This window comes from Callithrix jacchus, chromosome 7, assembly GCF_049354715.1.
Source record: "Callithrix jacchus isolate 240 chromosome 7, calJac240_pri, whole genome shotgun sequence".
Lineage (NCBI taxonomy): Eukaryota > Metazoa > Chordata > Mammalia > Primates > Cebidae > Callithrix > Callithrix jacchus.
In genome coordinates this window covers 3348968-3369692 of record NC_133508.1, presented here as the reverse complement: position 1 = coordinate 3369692, position 20725 = coordinate 3348968, and the positions used below count along the sequence as shown (strand labels likewise).

At 41.4% G+C, this 20725-nt stretch overlaps 1 protein-coding gene across 3 annotated transcripts in view; it reads left to right on the top strand.

The window, feature by feature from the left end:
- The window catches only part of CELF2 (CUGBP Elav-like family member 2), an 859904-nt gene that overhangs the window by 275867 nt on the left and 563312 nt on the right, over positions 1–20725 (top strand). The gene's annotated exons all lie outside the window — the stretch shown is intronic.

Below are 20725 nucleotides of genomic sequence, written 5' to 3'. Positions count from 1 at the left end.
TATCACACAACAAGGATGATTACCTTTAGAGGATACCACACAGACCACGTGAACTCTTAAAGACACGACTTTAGGCAAATGTTTCTAAACACAATGGAAATCCAGAAGCCAAAAACAGACTTCTGGAAACAGATACTGATACAAGTAAAATGATTCATGGACGCTACTCTAGTCCAGCAGCCATGCTCATCTGTGATAACTTCATGATATGAAATACAGAAGTAAAATGTTCTTACGAACTTCTTTTTCTTCTTTATGTTAATTGTGTTCTACCCAGATTTTTTAAAATATTGAATTGTTTTTAAGTGGATTTTTTCCTCCAAATACTCAGATAAGACTGTTTTACAAAGATCGAAAACAGTGAGGCAGTAATCCAAAATTGCTCCAAGAAGCAACTTTAAGCAACTTTGGATTTGAGACTATGCAGGTATCCTCAGCCTCTCTAGAATTTTGCCCATAAATGTTGCTTTATAAATCTCAAGTGCATATATGAGAGTACAAACATTATCAGCTCACCCCACCACCTGTATGTTGGGAATAACAGTAGAAGCCATACTCTTCTACACACAAATTTCTCTTCTCTGGGTTTAAAAAAATGCTAGTGTTATTTCGCATCCTAAATCATTCAAATGCATATAATTTCGGTGCCTGGAGATATTAGGTGTAATTATTCACATTTGCAAGAAGCAAGAAGAAATCTTTAGGTCATGAATTAGCAGTAATGGTACATGTAATTTAGTACTTATTTGTATTTAGTACATTTCCAAAGTGTTTAAAGAATGCTTTTATAAGCAATTTCCTATGACATCTAATTATTCCCAAGTAAGGATAGGCTGAAGTGATGGCTTCCATACCAGCCATGTCTAGCCTCATCCCATCCAGCCCAGCATGTCCTGCCCTATATGTCAAATCCCAAAATTCAAAGCAATTAGAATACTTTGGGTTTTTTGGCTTAAATATGCATTTATATATGTGACTATTATACTAACAAAAATGATTCTGCTACCTTTTGTTCTGCAAGCACTCATCCATTGAATGTGTACTGAGTCGAGCCCCTTCTAACCTGACTTGCAATTGGTCAATAGTTTTCATTAATTTTGTTTTACCCTCATACTCTGACTACAGTATGAAAATTTGCAAGTCAGAAAGAAGCTCTCTAGGAGGTGGAGAAAGCTTTTTCTACCCAAATCCCCTCTACACCAAAAATGGAATCCAATTACCAACTCTCCATTTTACCAATCTTTCCTGTTGGTTGGGGTTTGTATACGGAGTTCTCAGCACAGCACATTCATAGCCAGCCTTCCAGGAGATAACCAGAGCTTTAAGGCTCAGGAACCCTGACTCAAAGGCATGAATTTGAGTTCATTCCTGTGGGAAATGTTTCTTCCACTAAAGATAGGCAGAAAGTGGCTGTCATCAAATCCATCCAAACCATGCCATGTAAAGCTACAGGAAAAAAAAAAAAAACAAAACAAAACAAAAAAAAACTATGCTAAAAACTGAAGAGACATTTGCAATGAGGCCTGTTTCATGGACGTGGCCTACTTGTGCTTTTCTGCTTCTTCCATCATCACTCAGCAAGCAAGCAGAAAAGTTACGGAACTGGGGTCAGACCTCGTGCGAAATAACATTTATTTACTGGCCACAGCTGTGGCTTCATCACCTTGATTTCTTGCTGAATTATTTTCCTTTCATTACTCCTATCTCCTTTTATAGTTTCCAAGGCAATTTTCTAGTCCATGTGAATTTGTTCAGTCTCTCCTCCTAGCTCCATGTAAACATTTTCACAGATTCATCCAAGTTCTTCTCTTCTTCCGCACCCCTGGTGAGCTCTCTTTGAAGTCGAGAGCTTGGCAGATCCTTCCCGGCAGAGCAGGCTGTCTCCTCCTGGGGCTTCGAGTTGTGTGTTGTGTTTAACCTCCTCCTAACTGGCCTGCTTGCCAAGAGTTAGTATAATTTTAAACCAGTTCCATTTCCCTCCATTGGGTATAACCATCCCTACAAAGACCACCTATCTTCATGCTGCCTCACTAGGGATGGATTTTTTCCCGCCGGTCTCTGCCTAATGGAGGGTGACCCCTCTAAAATGACCATGGAACCAGCTGACCATCAAGCCTCCCTATCTTTAACCTTAATGTAGGTATCTCTGGGTAAGTCGCATCACCATTGGGAATATCTCAGTAACTCTGCACTTGAGCAGGGATGATGATCTGGTCTTCCCGTCTGCTTTATGCAATGTGCGGGCAAAATGCTTTTGATGTTACGTGCCTCATGTTGGTATTATTTCCTGCCTGTTATTTGGTTTTCATGGCATACCGATGGAAATGAACACTAAGTGTCTTCATTTTGCATTTTTGCTGGTTATTAATGTCTCAAGCTGCTTAGCTTCTGCCTGTGCCGTTTCTCATTTTAATTAGATGGCCAGTCCAGGGCATGGCTCTTCCAGTCCCCTGAATCTTAACCATTCATCTAACACAGATCAGCTGCCTCTGCTTTTCACAGCTTTCTTTCACTGCATTCTGCTTTTAGATCTTGTAGCAGGATTTCTTATTATGAAAATGGAATAGTCTGCATTCTTTGAGGGCAACAAGTAAAATCTGCAAAAAAAAACTAGGATAACAGACAACATAGACAACACTGACACAGACATTAAGAGTCAGATATTTAATATTCAATTACGCATTCATTCACCAACATCTGTTATAGTCATCCTGTTTGCTTACAGAGAATGTAAGAATTCGGTTAGTGCCGTCAGCCTCTTGGAGAGGTGCTATGTCAAATCAGCTTGCACGAAAAAGAGACCTGGATTTCAGATTGATTAGCCATTTTATAGAGAGTTCAAATTCAAGATTTTTAGAAGTTTAAGGAAATCATTTAAACTTTAACTTCTAAAGGAGGCCAAGCCTGAAAACTGAGTTCTGACACATGTTGTAAAAGAATTCTCATTATCCCTCTGGCCTCTCTCTGCTTAAGACTGAACAGAAACCAGCAATCATTGTGAAGCAGTTTCTTGATGTTTTGGAAACCTGTTACTAGTCTCATAGACCTAAAATTGGAGATTTCGGTGCTATTGATTTTAGAGTTTCTATTCTTAAGTATTAATATAATAAAATCAGTGTATTTTTAAATTATTAAATTGGTAATTTAAATATCTCGAATGTACCACAAATAGATAGCTATTGAGATGGCTTTTGCACTGTCACTGCTAAGTCCTACGCCTTAACAGGTTCTCCAGAGCATCACCTCTGCTGCCTGTTACCACCATGTGTTAGAGAAGTGTGGAGACATACATTGTTACCCTAATTTCTAAATGAGAGCTGGATGGTATGAGTAAAGCACCTACCTAGGCTCTGGCTTTCTTGAAGTAAGGCCTTAGGAAACATTTGTTGAATTTATTAAACAGTCATCAAGATTTTTTTCAAGGATAGGATTCTCTTAGGGAGTTTAGAAAAATACTAAAATCAAGTGTCTAGATAAGAGGTCCATCCTTTAAAAGTCTGCAAGCTGGTGGAACTGGCAATGGAGGTTGTCCTAAAAAAATCATCCCCACCCACCCTGGGGTGATCGAATCTAAGGACTTTTTCTAATATATATTCCTCCAGGGTTTCCTGTGTGCCAAGCATTGTCCTAGACACTGTGTGTAAAACACACAAAAAATTAAACAGGTAGGATGGCCTTTACTTTCTTGGAGTTTTCAGTAAGTGAAGGAGACAAATCATAAGCCAATAAAGAAATGCACTTGCAATTCGTGGCAAGTGCAGTGAAGGAAGGGGAAGGGTACATTGCTAGACGGTGTCTGGGGGCTGACAGAAGGAGCCAGGTACTTGGACCTGGAGTGCAAGAAAGATTCTGGTTCAGAGGAGCAGCTGAGGGAAAAGGAGGGTCATCAGGAATGCAGAGCTAAAAAGGACAGCCTCAGAGGATGCTCTGAGAATGGAGAATGCTGGCATAATCACAGGCTGTAAAAAAGGGCGAGTGGCAGGGGACAGCCAGGGAGCGCATTATAAGCCATGCTGAAGAGTCTGGATTTGTATTTTATTGGACGTGCCAAATGCACGGAAAGACAAATCCTGCATGTTTTCACTCACAGGTGGGATCCTGAAATGGTCTCATGGAGGAAGAGTGTAGAATGATACCAGAGGCTGGGAAGGCTGGCCGTGTGGGGTGGGGGAATAAACAGAGGCTGGCGGGGGCTGGCTGTGTGGGGTGGGGGAATAAACAGAGGCTGGGGGCGCCGGCTGTGTAGGGTCGGGGAATAAACAGAGGCTGGGAAGGCTGGCTGTGTAGGGTGGGGGAATAAACAGGCTGGTTAATGGGTATGAACATACAGTGAAATAGAAGAATAGTTCCAATGTTCAATAGCAGAGTACGGTGACTATAATTAACAATGTGTTGTATATTTCAAAATAGCTAAAAGAGAGGACTTGAAATGTCCCCGACACATAGAATTGATAAACACTTGAGACAATGGATACCTTTAGTGCCCTGAGTTGATGATTGCACAATCTATGTGTGTGTAACAAAATGTCATGTGTACCCCAAAAATATGCACAAATAGTATTCATCTCTAAAACAAAATTTAAAAGTGGTAAGTGCAAATTATATTGCTTTCAAGAGAGGAGGGGCAGAAACCCATGTGTGTATTCCAGAATTCTCTCTGGAAGAGGTCAATGGCCGGACAGAGGAGGCCAGGAAAAAGGACTGACAATGAGCTGGTGGTGACTTGGATCCGGTGGTGGTTGTGGAGATACACAGACTTGGGGGAATTAGAAGCAGAGTCTGTAAAGGAAGCAACAGGGTTTGCTGTGTTAGGTGAGGGAGATGAGAATGTCAAAGATGATTCAGCTTTCCAGTTTGCCAAACAACTATAAATTGTGTAGTTGACTGAGATGGCGAGAAGGGAGAGAGCCAGGCAATATTTTTGTTTTATGGGAGATTCGTAGCAGGAATTAAGAGTTCACTGTATGGAGGTGTTGAATTTGAAATACTTACAAGACAACAAGTGTTTACAAGACAAGCGTGAAATATCATATAGATACTTGTACTATTCATGTAGAAATGTTTATTTAATGTCTACTGTGTGTCACATATTGTTGTACTGTTATAGAAGACTCATGGTTCTGGATCTAGGGGACATTTGAGCTGGATATGAAATCAACTTAGAGCTGCTATGAGTGTAGGCTTCATTACAGCAGGCATATCCCCTTCTACTCCCTCTACAATAGGCCATGGCATGGGGAACAGCCTGAGAGGTTCTAAGTGCACCTAGAGATCTAAATTACAACTTTATATGCTATCCATCAAAATTGTGGATTAAGGCCAGGAGCAGTGGCTAATACCTGTAATCCCAGCACTTTGGGAGGCCAAGGCATGTGGATCACCTGAGGTCAGGAGTTTGAGACCGGCCTGACCAACATGGCAAAACCCCATCTCTACTAAAAATACAAAATTAGCCAGGTGTGGTGGCACATGGCTGTAGTCCCAGCTACTTGGGAGGCTAAGACAGGAGAATAGCTTGAACCCAGGAGGTGAAGGTTGCAGTGAGCCGAGGTTGTGCCATTGTACGCCAGCCTGGGTAGCAAGAGTGAAACTGTCTCAAAAAAAAATAAAAATAAAATAAATTGTGAATTAAATGGTACCTGAGTGACAGAAAACAGCTAACAATGTTTACTAAGCATCAATGTGCAAACAGTATTATTTGAAGTGTGAATATTATATACTAATTGTATCGTACAATCTGAATGTCCCACACAGGAGGAAGGGTGAATATTATGAAGTCATAGAATGGGATGTTAACCACTCATTACAAATTATATTTTTCAAATATTTGAGGGCATAAGATACTATTTTAAATGTATGCATGGAAAGAAGGCTACTAGGATGCATGTATAGGATGATCCCAGCTTTAATTAAAGATTGCAAGTACTGTATGTAAAGACAAAAAGACTGGAAGCAAATTAGTAAACATGTTAATGATCATTATCCATAAATGATATGATTTAAGGTAATTTTCATATTTACTCTTTGCTTTTAAGCATTTTCAGAATGTTTTATAATGAACCAATCTGACTATTCTAAATTGAAGCTAGTGATCATTAGTAAAGAGAAAAGGACACCCTGGTAAGAACCTTAGGGAAATAGGAGGAACAAGTAGATAGGACCCTTGCCCTCAAGGAAAATGCGTAGAATGGATCTATGAAAAATAGCATTGCTTGTTCTCCATCATGGAAGAGATGAATACATTGCTGATGGCCAGTGCAGCATTTGACTAGGGCATTTGGGAAAATGCAAAAAATCAGAGAAAGATTCTCAACCAGGGAAGGCAAATGAAAGAAGTGAAATTGTTACTGTGTATTGACATGAGTCAGGCACCCTTTTAAGTATTTCAACATTTTAAAAAGACAACTGGAGAATGTTAAATTTACACTGGATTCATTTGGATTAAATACTGTCCATTTCTCTGCTAAATGCTCTGATGTAAAACAAGGAATTGAAAAAAAATCTAACAAATTTATTCATGCAAATACATATGTGTGTTCCATTCTTAAAGTTAATTATGCAAGAAAAAGTTAAAGTTTAATTGAAACTTCTGTCACTAATTCTAGCCCTAGTGATAAGGTGGAAGAATAGAAGGGTTGTCACCTGTCTGTCTTGTTGATTTCTCGTTAATTAAATCCCAGCTGGCAAAGGCGTCCTTGAAACTCAAGTGGTAAGACCCTGCTAAAATTCAGTTGCCATGGGTGCAGATTGAGGTCCCTGGAATCACTAAATCCATTCCATTCTTCTTCCAACTTAGACACTAGCATCTATGAAGTCCAAATCCCTTTGTTAAAGCTGATATAAAGACCTACAGAAATAACAAACATTCCTTCTCAAAATAATTGTTTCAGGATTTTGAACATGTTTCAACAATGTCTAGAAATCCCTGAATATTCCTTGTGCTCTTTTTAGAATCCAGCAGGCTTAAAAAGATCACATTGTGCTAACAATAGCTCCTTTTCTGAGAAATATTGGAGTGTTGAGCCTCTGGGAGAGAAATCTTTCTGTGATCTCGGTTTGGGGGTGCATTTATGAATCAGATTTTCTGGTACCTCTTGTCTGTCCTTTTGTGAAAAATAAGTATCACTGCTCTACAAGCAGTTATGCCAAATGGAGAGAGAACTCACTGTGTTGCAGGAAGAAGTTTGCTTTCCAAAAGGGTCAGCTGACTTCAGTCTGGAGGTAGAGGCATAAAGGTCTTGGAAAGTAAAAAAAACATAGCTCCCATTCAGAGATCATTCCAACTCTGGCAAAGAATCAAGTTTGCATCTGAAGGGCACAGAATGATCATTCCTTATGGTTCATTATAAAACATTCTGAAAATGCTTAAAAGCAAAGACAAGATACAAAAACTACCTTAGGAGCAAAATAGATGACCAACGATCATCATTACATATGCCAGCCATGCTGTAATTCCATTAATTTTACCCAGATGGTGTTTTTGCCTTTTTTCACAAAATTCCTTTAAGCAGAACTTCATGCTGATGAGGCAAGGCATTGCATCCATTCTCAATATTAACCAGTCAAGTCACCTCCCTTCTATGGCTGTAAATTTCATGACTAAGCTTTGTTTATTGCTACCTCCTGGTCACAAAAGATTAAGTTGATGGTAGAGGTGGCTCGGCACAAATCTCGTACTGCTTTGGGAAAAAAATAAGATTAGTATTATGATTTAATTAGTAGTTAAATTAGGTGAGTTTGTGAAATACATCCTATTTCCAATTTGTGAATGGAAATTTTTTTAATTAAGAAATTAGGCCGGGCGCGGTGGCTCAAGCCTGTAATCCCAGCACTTTGGGAGGCCGAGGCGGGTGGATCACGAGGTCAACAGATCGAGACCATCCTGGTCAACATGGTGAAACCCCGTCTCTACTAAAAATACAAAAATTAGCTGGGCATGGTGGCGCGTGCCTGTAATCCCAGCTACTCGGGAGGCTGAGGCAGGAGAATTGCCTGAACCCAGGAGGCGGAGGTTGCGGTGAGCCGAGATCGCGCCATTGCACTCCAGCCTGGGTAACAAGAGCGAAACTCCGTCTCAAAAAAAAAAAACAAAAAAAAAAAGAAATTAAACAATCAAGTGTGGTTTCTAGTACGTGTTACATAGCTCTCTTGAACTGGCTCTTCGATTCAAGTTTCAAATACATCCACGGATATAATAGACCCATGAAATCAAATATTCTTACTGAGAAAACATGTGTTGGTAACAACAAATGATTACCTGCTTAGGTCACTGATTGACGAAGGGGAGGTTTTACCTAATCCGATGGTGTTCCAACTGAAAACATGTAAGAGGCCACAGACAAAGGTTGCTTCTCAGCATTCACATTAGGGCCTGGGCCAAATGCTGGTTCCATTCAGCTTGGACTCCTCCCAGGAGACAGTCAGTCCTGGGATCTGGCTCGTGGACATGACCTGGAGGTTTTCTGTTATTGTTATTAACCATGGCTAATGTACCCATCACATTGTAGAACCCTCCTTATCACTAAGATGCCACTAGGAGCAAGTAGATAGCTGTGGCTTTTAAATAAAGCTGGCTGTAGAAGTATGACAGAGCACTGTGACATGGCAGGACATGACTTTTTTTGTATTTCAAGATATTCCAGAGATCTAAAAGAATTTGGGCAAAATAATTTACTGGTATTACCCATGGGAGCAAAGTACTGGTAGTAAAAGAAAAAAAAAATCTACCATGATAGACATTAAACATGGAATTCTGAGTCTCAGAATAATTCCATTGCTAATCCCTGGTTCAGGGGAATCCTAATACAAATATTCACAAACCAATATTGCACGCGTTTCCATACATTACAGCTGTTCCCACACATCACATAAACTACTTAAAGACAGCGTTTTCCAACTCATGTGACCCCTTGGTGAATTGTAAAATCAACATTGTAGTTCGCGACTTCCCTTTTTAAACTTTAAATGAAAGACATAGAATAAATAATTCTCTGAGTGCATCTAATATTAAAAAGCTAAGTATTGCTTAGTGAAATGTTTGTTTTAGTTTGTGTGTATTTTGGTGGGTGTGTGTCTTAAAAAAGTTCCAATCTAAAAATGAATTCCAATTTCCAAAGCTGTATGTTTGTGTATAAAGATCAAGAGTGCCTATGGGATTTTATCTATTTGTGTGTGTGTAACTCTGCAACAGAGTGATTCACAAAAAGTGTGTGTGTGTGCGTCTGTGTGCATCTGTGTGTGTGCGTCTGTGTGTGTGCGTCTGTGTGTGTGTGCGTCTGCGTCTGTGTGTGTGCGTCTGTGTGTGCATCTGTGTGTGCGTGTGTGCATCTGTGTGTGTGTCTGTGTGTGTGCGTCTGTGTGTGCCTGTGTGTGCATCTGTGTGTGTGCGTCTGTGTGTGTGCGCATCTGTGTGTGTGCGTATGTGTGTGTGCGCGTCTCTGTGTATGTATGTGTGTGTGCGTGTCTGTGTGGGTGCGTCTGTGTGTGTGTCTGTATGTGTGCGTCTGTGTGTGTGCGTCTGTGTGTGTGTGCGTCTGTGTGTGTTGTGTCTGTGTGTCTGTGTGTGTGTGTGTATATATATAAAATTTATCTCTAAGTTGCCATGCATTCCGCCATCACTTCTAATCCTATCCACTTAAAAGGAGAAGAACATTCTCTTCTCTTACTCACTGGTATCATTATGGATTTGAATGGTGTCATGAAAAGTGAATCCACTCCCAGACAAGAAATTTATCCAAGGATTGGGAAACACACTACCATGTTAATCAATTGATTATATAGCTTTTATTCTTGGACAACTTAACTAGGATAGCATTTCTCTTTCTCATATAAAGAAAATCACACATCTTTTGAGAAAATTTATAAGATGAGCAGTTAACTCTTGAAACAGTGAAATTCTCCGTAATTTTCCTACCTTAGGGATTTGGTCACATGTGCCAGGCTTTTCCAATTAAAACTAAAGTCTGTACATTGAACTATACAAAGAACATGGCCGCTTCCTGAGGTTATACAGATAATTCCAGAGCAAAATCCATGACATCTAGCAAACGGGCCACATTGCTTAGTGTGGATGCTTAATTTGTATTTTCAATATGTATTTATAGGTGAGAATTTATTACGAGCGGATGTTCAACAGATCAAATGCATTGATGCACATTAGGTTGCTGCCTGTTGAGACGTGTTTTATACCTCTTATGAAAAGTAAATATAAATAGAGGTTGTTTGGAGGTTTGTACATGCTGTGGTGGGTGTTTTCTGTTGGTATTTGACTAGAAAGGCATTTGAAATTAACCATTTAGATGATGAAGCAAAGCACACCTTTTTGTTTTGAGGCAGGGTCTTCTTGCTCTGTCACCGAAGCTTGAGTGCAGTGGCACAATCTCAGCTCACTGCAGCCTCCAATTCTTAGGCTTAAGTGATCCTCCCACCTCAGCCTCCCAAGTACCTGGGACCGTAAGCATGTGCCATGATGCCTGGCCAGTTTTTCTTTTATTAAATTTTGGTAGAAATGGGGTTTTGCCAAGTTTCCCAGGATGGTCTCCAGGTCCTGGACTCGAGCAGTCCTCCTGCCTAGGCCTCCCAAAGTGCTGGGATTTCAGGCATGAGCCACCATGCTGACCAAGCAGAAGCACTCTTGTTCGTGTTCTTTAAGAAAATAGAGGAGACTCTAGACAGCTTCAAATGATGTACACAAGGAAGCATGATCAGGAAGAAATGCTTCAAAGTGAACTCTGCTGTCTTAGAATTTGATGATTTAAGAGTGTTTAGCCCCTGGTCTATTTTTGTTATTCACATTTTAGGTCTAGATTCTCTAGCTCTCTTTGATTAGACTTCAACCATTTTGCCAAATACCAGCAATACAGTAATGGAAATACTGATAACTTGACCACTGTATCTCCAGCCTCAGCTCTCTTTATAGATTTGAATTTTACATGTTCTCTGAAGCCCAAGAAAAGTCTCAATGCTCCAAGGCCTCTCCTAATTACCCAAGCCTTAGGTAATAACTCCTTCTGATGATAACACCTGCACAAATTCCTCAGCCCCGAGCCATTGGCATCAGTCAATGGACAATGAGAATGTGCCTTGTGAATTATGTGAGTTATTACCGCTTTTTAAAACTTAGATGTTTTGCTTCCCTCAATAAGTAGATCATTTGCTTCCTGTGGGCAAAAACCATCTTCACTGGCTTCCAAGATGGTACAAATCGGTAACTTTAAATTTACTCCAACATTATATTTACAAAAGACAAATGCTAGGATGCAGCTTAAAAGAGAAAGGAAGAGAAAATAAGAGGTGGTAAAATGCAGGCTTGTAATCTCAAAATGTCATAAAAATCTCTATCTTAGTAGATACAAAGAATTCCTATGTAATTAACAGATAATTGACATAACCTCTTCTCATTTTACACCAGATACTTGGAATGACAGAGTGAGAAGATGAGTTTCTTCCTCTCTCATATTCATATTTATTTTCTATTGGCTCTTCTTCACAGTGCATTAAAATTCTAATCATATCGTTCTGGGCAGTCTTGGTGGCAAGTAACAGAAAACCCAGCTCAAATTGGCTTCAACACTAAGGGCATTTACTCACTGAACACGAGGGAAAGTCAGGGCTGGGACAGGCTTCAGAGCTGCTTCTTCTCCTGGCTCTGCTCCATTTCCCTGCAGTACATGTGGCTTTTCTCTTCTGCATCTGCTGCTTCCTCCTCAGACTCGTTTTGACGCAGCACCAGTCAGTCGCTCTACAACAGGTGCACAGGACAAATGGTCCAAAGGGAAAAGAGAAAGAGACATCTTTGTAATCCTTCTCAGGAGAGTGAGGAACATCTTCCTGAAGAGACCCTGCATGTGGTAGCCACGCCCCCTCATACCAAGTTATCTCAGGTGAAGCTTCCTATGCTCAGTCTCAGCATAGTCACTCTCCAGCCACAGGTGGGATCAGGTTCATGAGATGCCTTAGCTGAGTAGAAAATCAACGAGTACATGAACACAACTGGTGTTTTCTTGGGAAGAAGAAATGAGAGAATAGATGCCAGACACACAACCAGAAACAACCCTTATTCCATCTTGCCCCAAAATCTTTTTTTTTCTGGAATAGAGCCAAAGTGTACCATCCTAATGCCCATCACTCAGTTGTTCAGTATGAACTCACGTTGGTTTTATGAAATATAAAATGCTGCCTGCTCAAGGGATCTATGTTTTTCACAATAATTTCATGGACATATCATTACAGGAAAATGTAAATAATTAGTTTGAAAGAATCCCTTTCATGTAACACCAAGAGTCATTTTCTTCTGTATTCTGCATACTTGAAATAGTACAAGAAACAGGGTGGCTGGCCAAAAATACCGATACTATTTCTTTCAGTTTCTATATATTTTCCTTTGGCAGATGACTGTTATACTTTTCGGGTCATTTAATATTCTGATGTGGCAAACCTTTCAAATTTGTCTGTATTTAAACATGTTTAAGAAAATTTATCTTGCTGATTATTAAAAGTAATGGTAAAAACCACAGTTACCTTTGCACCAACCTAATAAATATTCTGTTTGGGATAGAGTTGGGATTTTTTTTACCTGAAAATAAAAGCATTCTCATGGTTTTCAACGACTGTTTTTATTTTCACTTTTTCTAAAGTAAAACTACATTAAGTCTTAATTTATAAAATCTGTGCCATATCATATAGTTTTATTTCATATTTGTTGAGTAATTTTCAGTGAACATCAGAGATCTCTTAGATTCCCATTGAACAGGTCTCTGAAATGTTGACTTTTAATGATGCATTTCTATTTAGTTAAATTAACTCTTGATAATAATGATACTTTTATTGATTCCTTCATTTTTCTTTTCTTGAACTACCAATCTATTCCATTCGTTTGTGATCAGCAATTTTCTAGAAACCACTGTCTTAGAACAGTGTGAATATCAAGACTCTGAAAATGAGATTGACTTAAAGAAGCCATAATGTTTGCTGTTTGCTGGACAAAATGGTAATATCCATTAAAAAATAACTGTGGGGGCCGGGCACAGTGGCTCAGGCCTGTAATCCCAGTACTTTGGGAGGCTGAGGAGGGCAGATCACAAGGTCAGGAGTTCAAGACCAGTTTGATCAATATGGTGAAACCTTATCTCTACTAAAAATACAGAAATTAGCTTGGTGTGATGGCATGTGCCTGCAGTCCCAGCTACTCTGGAGGCTAAGGCAGAAGAATTGCTTGAACCCGGGAAGCGGAGGTTGCAGTGACCCATGATCATGCCACTGCACTCCAGCCTGGGTGACAGAGCAAGGCTTTGTCTCAAAAAACAAACAAACTGTGGGCCAGATGCAATGGCGCATACCTGTAATCTCAGTACTTAGGAGGTTGAGACAGGAAGATCACTTGAGGCCAGAATTCCAAGACCAGCCTAGGCAACAAAGTGAGAACACTTCTCTACAAAAAATAAAATAGATGGGCATGATGGTATGCACCTGTAGCCCCTGCTTCTTGGGAGGCTAAGGTAGGAGGATCACTTGAGCCCAGGAGTTCAAGGATGCAGTGAGCATGATCACAACATTGCACTGTCACTGTCTCTTAAAACAGTAAAATAGTCAGGTGCAGTGGCTCATGCCTGTAATCCCAGCACTTTGGGAGGCCAAGGCAGGTGGATGACCTGAGATTGGGAGTTCCACACCAGCCTAACCAACATGGAGAAACCCCGTCTCTACTAAAAATACAAAACTAGCCAGGTGTGGCGGCACATACCTGTAATCCCAGCTACTCGGGAGACTGAGGCAGGAGAAATGCTTGAACCTGGGAGGTGGAGGTTGCAGTGAGCTGAGATTGCAGTGAGTGGAGATCGCACTGTGGCACGCCAGCCTGGGCAACAAAAGCGAAATTCAGTCTCAGAAAGCAAAAAAACAGTAAAATAAAATAGACTACTTCTGTGAATCCATTGACTTCAGCAGTGATACACACACGCCTGTGTATGTATGCATGTATGCATACACTCCAAAAGGCAAACTACGAAAAAATAAACTATTAAGAAACATATGAAAAGATACTTACCAGCCTAAATTGAAAAAGAGATACAAATGAAATCAACAACAGACTTTTCCCCAAAATTATAAGAATAAGCTGCTTGTCTTTAAATATATAGTTTGAAGAGTTTGCATCTATACTTGTGATTTAAAACAATGAAAAGTTATGGCAAAAACTTCCCTTTCTTTAGCAAGGTAGAGAGAAAGAGAGAGCGGGGAAAAAAGAAGATATAGTTCCTGCCCTTGTTATTCTGCTGCTGAATTTGTTATAAGATGTTTACATTTTATATAGTTTAAAACGTGTGAAGAATCATTCAATAGGCCAGGTGCAGTGGCTCACGCCTGTAATCCCAGCACTTTGGGAAGCTGAGGTGGAGGGGGTCACGAGGTCAGGAGTTCAAGACCAGACTGGGCAACTTGGTGAAAACCTGTCTCTACTAAAAAATACAAAAATTAGCTGGGCATGGTGGCTCATGCCTGTAATCCCAGCTACTTGGAGGGCTGAGGTAGGAGAATTTCTCGAACCAGGACCCAGGAGGCAAAGATTGCAGTGAGCCGAGATTGTGCCACTGCATTCTAGCCTGGGCTACAGAGCAAGACTCCATCTCAAAAAAAAAAAAAAAAAAAAGGATCCTTCAGTAATGAAGAAGCAAAGTTTGTAAACTAGACCCCTACAGAACTACATTGTTTGAACCCCAGACTTTCTCTCTGTTTGTGGTTAGGTTCAGGGGCCTACACTCTGTCTGCAGGTATCACAAATAAAATGTTGTTAGCGGCTGAATGATATTGACAGAGCTATCAGCAATCTACAGATTTTCATTTTGAGCTGGGGCACCCTGAAATAAGTTGAAGCAGAAATAATATCTCTGTGTGGAAAGATTTCAAATTCTTTTTATTGATAGGTGAAATACAGGACTAGATGTAACTAAGTGAAGAATGCTTGGAGAGGGCAGAAATAGCACGTAGACTGCTGGTGCCATCGTGGAAGGGCAAAGCGAGAGGACGGAAAGGCGTCCAGCTGTTCTCGGTGCTGGTGCTGTAATAGATTAAGCTTCAACGCACCTTGGGTTCTTTTCATCAGGTTTGCCTATCTGCTTTACACGCTCAGTGTTCTGTAAGGAATTGTTAGCACTGCGACTCTTTGGCGGTCCTTAGTGGGAAACCCTGGGAGGTCAGGAATACGGGCCAGTGTAATAGCATCTTCCTGCCTGGTCCAAAGAGAGCATTCATCATCATTTAGGTATTCACACGATGCTGCTAGGCAGAACCCCAGCCATGGATCACGCTGGCGTCCCACTGCGGAGCCCACGCTGTCCCGGTGTCTACATGGAGTAGGAATCTCAAGGCTGGGTACTGAGAGCCTTCCTAGAACTTCAGGGAAAATGAATGCACTAAATCAGTTGGTTAATTATCTGTATCATTGACCTTGGTGCCTTAATGGAAAAATATGGTTGAGACATTGCATGGCTGTGAACAATTATGGGTAGCATCCAGTGCATAATTGACAGATTTGAGTGCATTTAAGAACATGCAATGAAATAAGCCACCCAGGCCAAAACCAGTGCCTTTCTTTGTTCTTTATCCTGTGCATTTCTTGTTTGCCTGACATATGCCTCACTCGGTTTCTCTAAGATCAATACAGCGTGTCTTCTAACTTCATTTGTCTTTTGATTAAAACCGCCTGCTGAACAAAGCTGCTAGGAGAGCTTCCCTATCTCCTAATCGTCAGGGAGTCCTCTAAATTTTTCTAACCTTGCCAAAAGTTGACGTTCAGCTTCATCGCCACAGATCCTTGCTTCACAGAGACGCGAGATACCGAATCAGCGGTAGCTTTGTAACCCGGTTTCCCTTCCATTCCCCGGGCCTGAGCGTAGCATGCAAATTTATCATTGAAGAAATCCCAAAGGCGTAAGACCGCATGAATGGAAGGTGAGACAGAACGCATAGATGGAGGTGCCAGGCCTAACTCCTCCACCCTACATAAAGCAGGCATCTGTGAGTATTGGCTGGATTCACTAAGAGCTCAGTGCCCATTTCCTAAGCAGCCAACCATGGCTCACTCTGGGCCCCAGGCTCGAGTTTTCATGACCCTAACAACACACAGGAGAATCGCCATTGTCATAGAAGATTCTTCCAGCAGTTTCGTAAGTCTAAATTCTCATCTTCCTCTCCCTGCCAGAAGATGAGAGAACCAGACTCCAAGTATTTATTGAATATGTAGACCGGTTGCAAAATCATATAGAGAAGATAAATTATGTTCTTGAAAACATGGTACTATTTCTATATAGAAATAGTAGCTAAAATAGCCAGGTTTTGAACATCTTTTATTTATTTATTTATTTTTTTGAGACAGAGTTCAGCTCTTGTGGCCCAGGCTGGAGTACAATGACACAATCTTGGTTCACTGCAACCTCCGCCTCCCGGGTTCAAGCGATTCTCCTGCCTCAGCCTCTTACAGGCAGTGTACCACCACGTCTGGTTAATTTTGTGTGGTTTTTTTTTTTTTTTTGAGATGGAGTTTCTCTCTCATTACCCAGGCTGGAGTGCAATGGCGCAATCTCAGCTCACTGCAGCCTCCGCCTCCTGGGTTCAGGCAATTCTCCTGCCTCAGCCTCCCAAATAGCTGGGATTACAGGCGCGCGTCACCACGCCCAGCTAATTTTTTTGTAGTTTTAGTAGAGACGGGGTTTCACCATGTTGACCAGGATGGTCTCGATCCCTTGACCTTGCGATCCACCTGCCTCGGCCTCCCAAAGTGCTGGGATTACAGGCTTGAGCCACCGCGCCCGGCCAATTTTGTGTTTTTAGTACAGACAGGGTTTCACTATGTTGGCCAGTCTTGTCTCAAACTCCTGACTTCAGGTGATCCACCCACCTCAGCCTCCCAAAATGCTGGGATTACAGACGTGAGCCACTGTTCCCAGCTAAAATCACTCTGACCACTGTTGTCTTGACTCTTACCTTTTGTGGTCTGGTACATCTAGACCTCTTTATCCTACTGAGAACATCTGACTCTAGGAGTGGTCTCCGGTTGCTCTTGAATTCTCCATGTGACCCAGACTGGCACCTGCATGGAAAAGAGACTCTGCTACTGTGACTTGGTTGTAGCAAGAGCTAGCCATCGTGACTGTTGGTTCATCACATTCATTCATTTATGCCCTAAATTATTACTCATTTACTTAACTCAGAAGATGTGTGCAAGTCACAGGGATACAGTTTACCATCTTGCCTGGGAGATGGACATTAAATAGAATGACAGAAGCAGTGAGTGGGTGATGGGTATGACAAGTCAGAGGGGAGGAAGGAGATCAGCATGTGATGACAGCACATCCAACTAACCAGGGGACTCGGGAAGATTTCCCAGTGAAATGACATGTACGCTGAAGCCTAGAGCCTGCATAGAACACATCCAAGCATAAGAGGAAAAAGGCCAACAGTGTTTCTAGCAGAAAGAAAAGGATTTGTAAAAGCGTGGAGGAAAGAAAGCACTCTATGAGCGGGAGGCACTGAGAAAAAACTCCTGGCAGGGCTCAGAATGAGTGAGATGGGCAAGGCTAATAATGTCAGCCAAGGCCACGCCATGCAAGGCTTTGTAGGGCTCATTAGGGAATTTGGACTTTATCTTAAGAGCAATGGGAAGTCACAGAAGAATTTTAAGCTGGGTGGTAGCATGGTCTACAGTGTATTTTGAAGGATCACTCAGCGCTTTATGGAGCATAGATTTAAGTGGGGAGAATTGGAAGTCTACAGACCACTGTGGTCCACAATTCCAAAAGAAAAAAACAAATCCTGATTACTTGAAACAAGTAACAACAGAAATTAAAGGAAGTCTTCACCTTCAACAGATACCTCAAAATGGGTGTTGGCTGGAATCGGTGATCTGACGGGGTGTAGGAGAAGGAGTGTGAAAGGTATCTCTCAGGCTCTCACATAAGAATTTGAATGGGTTTTGGTGTCATTTTACAGTTTTCAAGAATACCTGAGGAAGGAATAAATTTAAGGAAAAAGATTATACAATAAGTTTTTGACAGGTTAAATCTGAGGGACCTGTGAGAACTCAAAACAGACATGGTTGAATAGGTTGGTAGAAGTGTAAGTCCATGAAAAATATATGAGGATTAATTTCATGTATCAATTTCACCGAGCCACAGGATACCCAGGTATTTAGTCAAATATTATTCTGGGTGTTCCTGTGATGGTGTTTTGGAATGAGATTAATGTTTGAATGAGTAGACTGAATAAAGCAGTTGCTCTCTCAAATGTGGGTGGGCCTCATCCAATCAGTTGAAGGCCTGAATACAACACGAAATCCAACCTCCCCCAGAGCAAGAGAGAACCTCCTGCCTTCAACTGAGCTGGGACATTGGTCTTTTCCTAGCTTCAGACGCAAACTGAAACATTGGTGGTTGGGTCTTGAGCCTGCTGATTTCCAGACTGGAACTTACACCATTAGCTCTGCTGGTTTTCAGTCCTTTACAGTGGGCTCCTGGGTCTCCAGCTTGCCACCTGCAGCTCTTGGAACTTCTCAGCCTCTCTAATTACAGAGGCCAATTCCTTATAGTAAATCATGTGTGTGTGTGTATGTGTGTGTGTGTGTGTGTGTGTGTGTAGACAGATAGGTAGATGATATCTTATTGGTCCTGACTTAGACTAAGAGTATATAATTAATTGTTAATACGAATTTGAAAATCCTGAGCATATACATGGCAAATGAATTCATTAGAACTAATTAGATGCTCTAAAATTGGGAGAGAGACAGAGAAGAGGTCCCAACACTGAGCCCTTATGCATTCCAACATCAGAGGTTAAGTAGAGAAGGATGACACCAAACCAAGACCAGAAATGACCAGAGATGTGGAAGACACACCAGGAGACTTTGGTGGGCGGAGACTGCTGCAGGAAGAATGGATATCTGCTCTGGGAAGTGTAAGGAGAGGACAGGGTGGTATTCAGGGGCCTGAGTAATAGGAAAGTCAGTGTTGTAACATGATTTTATTAGGAATTGTGCTAGAAGAAGCCAAATGGAAGTCATTTGACACATGACTTGGAGGTGGAGACAGAGAATTGAGTAGGAGAATCATCTGAGAATTTGGTGTAAGAGGGAAAAAGAAAGTGTAGATTATAGAGACACCTGGAGCCCTGGAAGGGGAGTCACCTATGCCAGATTTTTACATGTAGCTAAAATCCAGACTGACACTCAGAAACTGAGTCAACAGTCCAGAATCCCCTAGGAAAGCAAAATCCCTACCATCTGGAGGGGGTTCTCAGGTCTCAGGCTAGTGGGATTCACACCCATTAAACACTTATGCTCTATGGCGAACAGTTCCAGAAGGATACAGCAGAGAAAGATTTGAAAAAAATAAGCAGGTGTGGTGGCTCATGCCTGTAATCCTAGCACTTTGAGAGGCCAAGGCAGGCGGATTGCTTGAGCCCAGGAGTTCGAGACCAGCCTGGGCAGCATACAAAGACCCTGTCTCTACAAAATATTTAAAAATTGCCCATGGTACTCCAGCCTGGGCGACAGAGCAAGACTCTGCCTCTAAAATAAAATAAATTATAAAATATTTGAGAAAAGCCAACCACATTTGTAGAGCTGCAGCATCTGGTTAGTACGACGAGTTCATGTTAGCCGTCCCAGGTTATAATCCAGGATTTCCACGTGCAGTCTCTGCTTAGCCTCTCTGGGCTTCAGCTTGCTCATTTTACAAAACATACATGATGATGTTTGACTTTTGGAACTTGGACAGTAGCTGCAAGAATAAATGAGATAATGTATGTGAAAAGATATCACTAAGTGCAAAATACTGGCCCGATTTGTATTTATGAAGCATCTGCTTTTCCTTTATGCAGAAGTCATTTGAGCAGTTTAACATTAGGCAAAAGCTTTTTCACCCTCCTCCCCTCACTGCATGGAAGAGCCGACGTATCCTTTGTCGTGAACCTTGTGAAGTGGTTTGTGACATATGTTTATTTGACAATGGACTTGGAAATTGAGATCCCTAAGTCTGTAATTATGAGACGGAGGCCCTCCAACTTACACAATCTGGAAACGCTGCCCCAGTCAGGAAAACCCACCCTCGATGGTCATGGGACTGAATAGCCTTTATTAAGGAGTCCGTACCTTCACAGAGCTACTCTGAGTATGAGACAGGAGGAAGATGCAGAAAGGTGGAAAGTGGCAGGTGAAACCGACATATAAACCATGTCTCTTTTGTGGCTTATTTTTGCAATTGCATGGTTATTCAAACTGTGGAGCTGTTTGAAACAGAATGAGGCATGAAGGCAGAAACAGAGGGTCCCTGTATTTCCAGTAGACAAAAATACAACATCCACCTGGAAAGAGAATGTCAGAACTTGGAGAGGGAGGGGGAGAGGATTCAAAACGCAAAGCCGCGTGAGCCTGCCTCCTGTAGTATTTGTGACAGGTAAAGCCGAGCCTGCCTCCTGCGGTATTTGTTTGTGACAGGTAAAGCCGTTCATCATGTCGCCTGAACCGTGGAGAATTGTGCTATTGTATTAATTACTCTCTTTAGTGGCTCTCTGAGCTTTGGACTATTTAAATTCCAGGATGAGAAAGTGCTAATGGATATGGTATTGTAGACGGAGTGAATTAGTATTTCACGCTGTGCTGCTGTCTGAAAGAGTTTTAAATGGTAACCCACAGACGAGCAGTGCTCCATGCTTTTAGTGTCCATTCAGCCATTTGTTC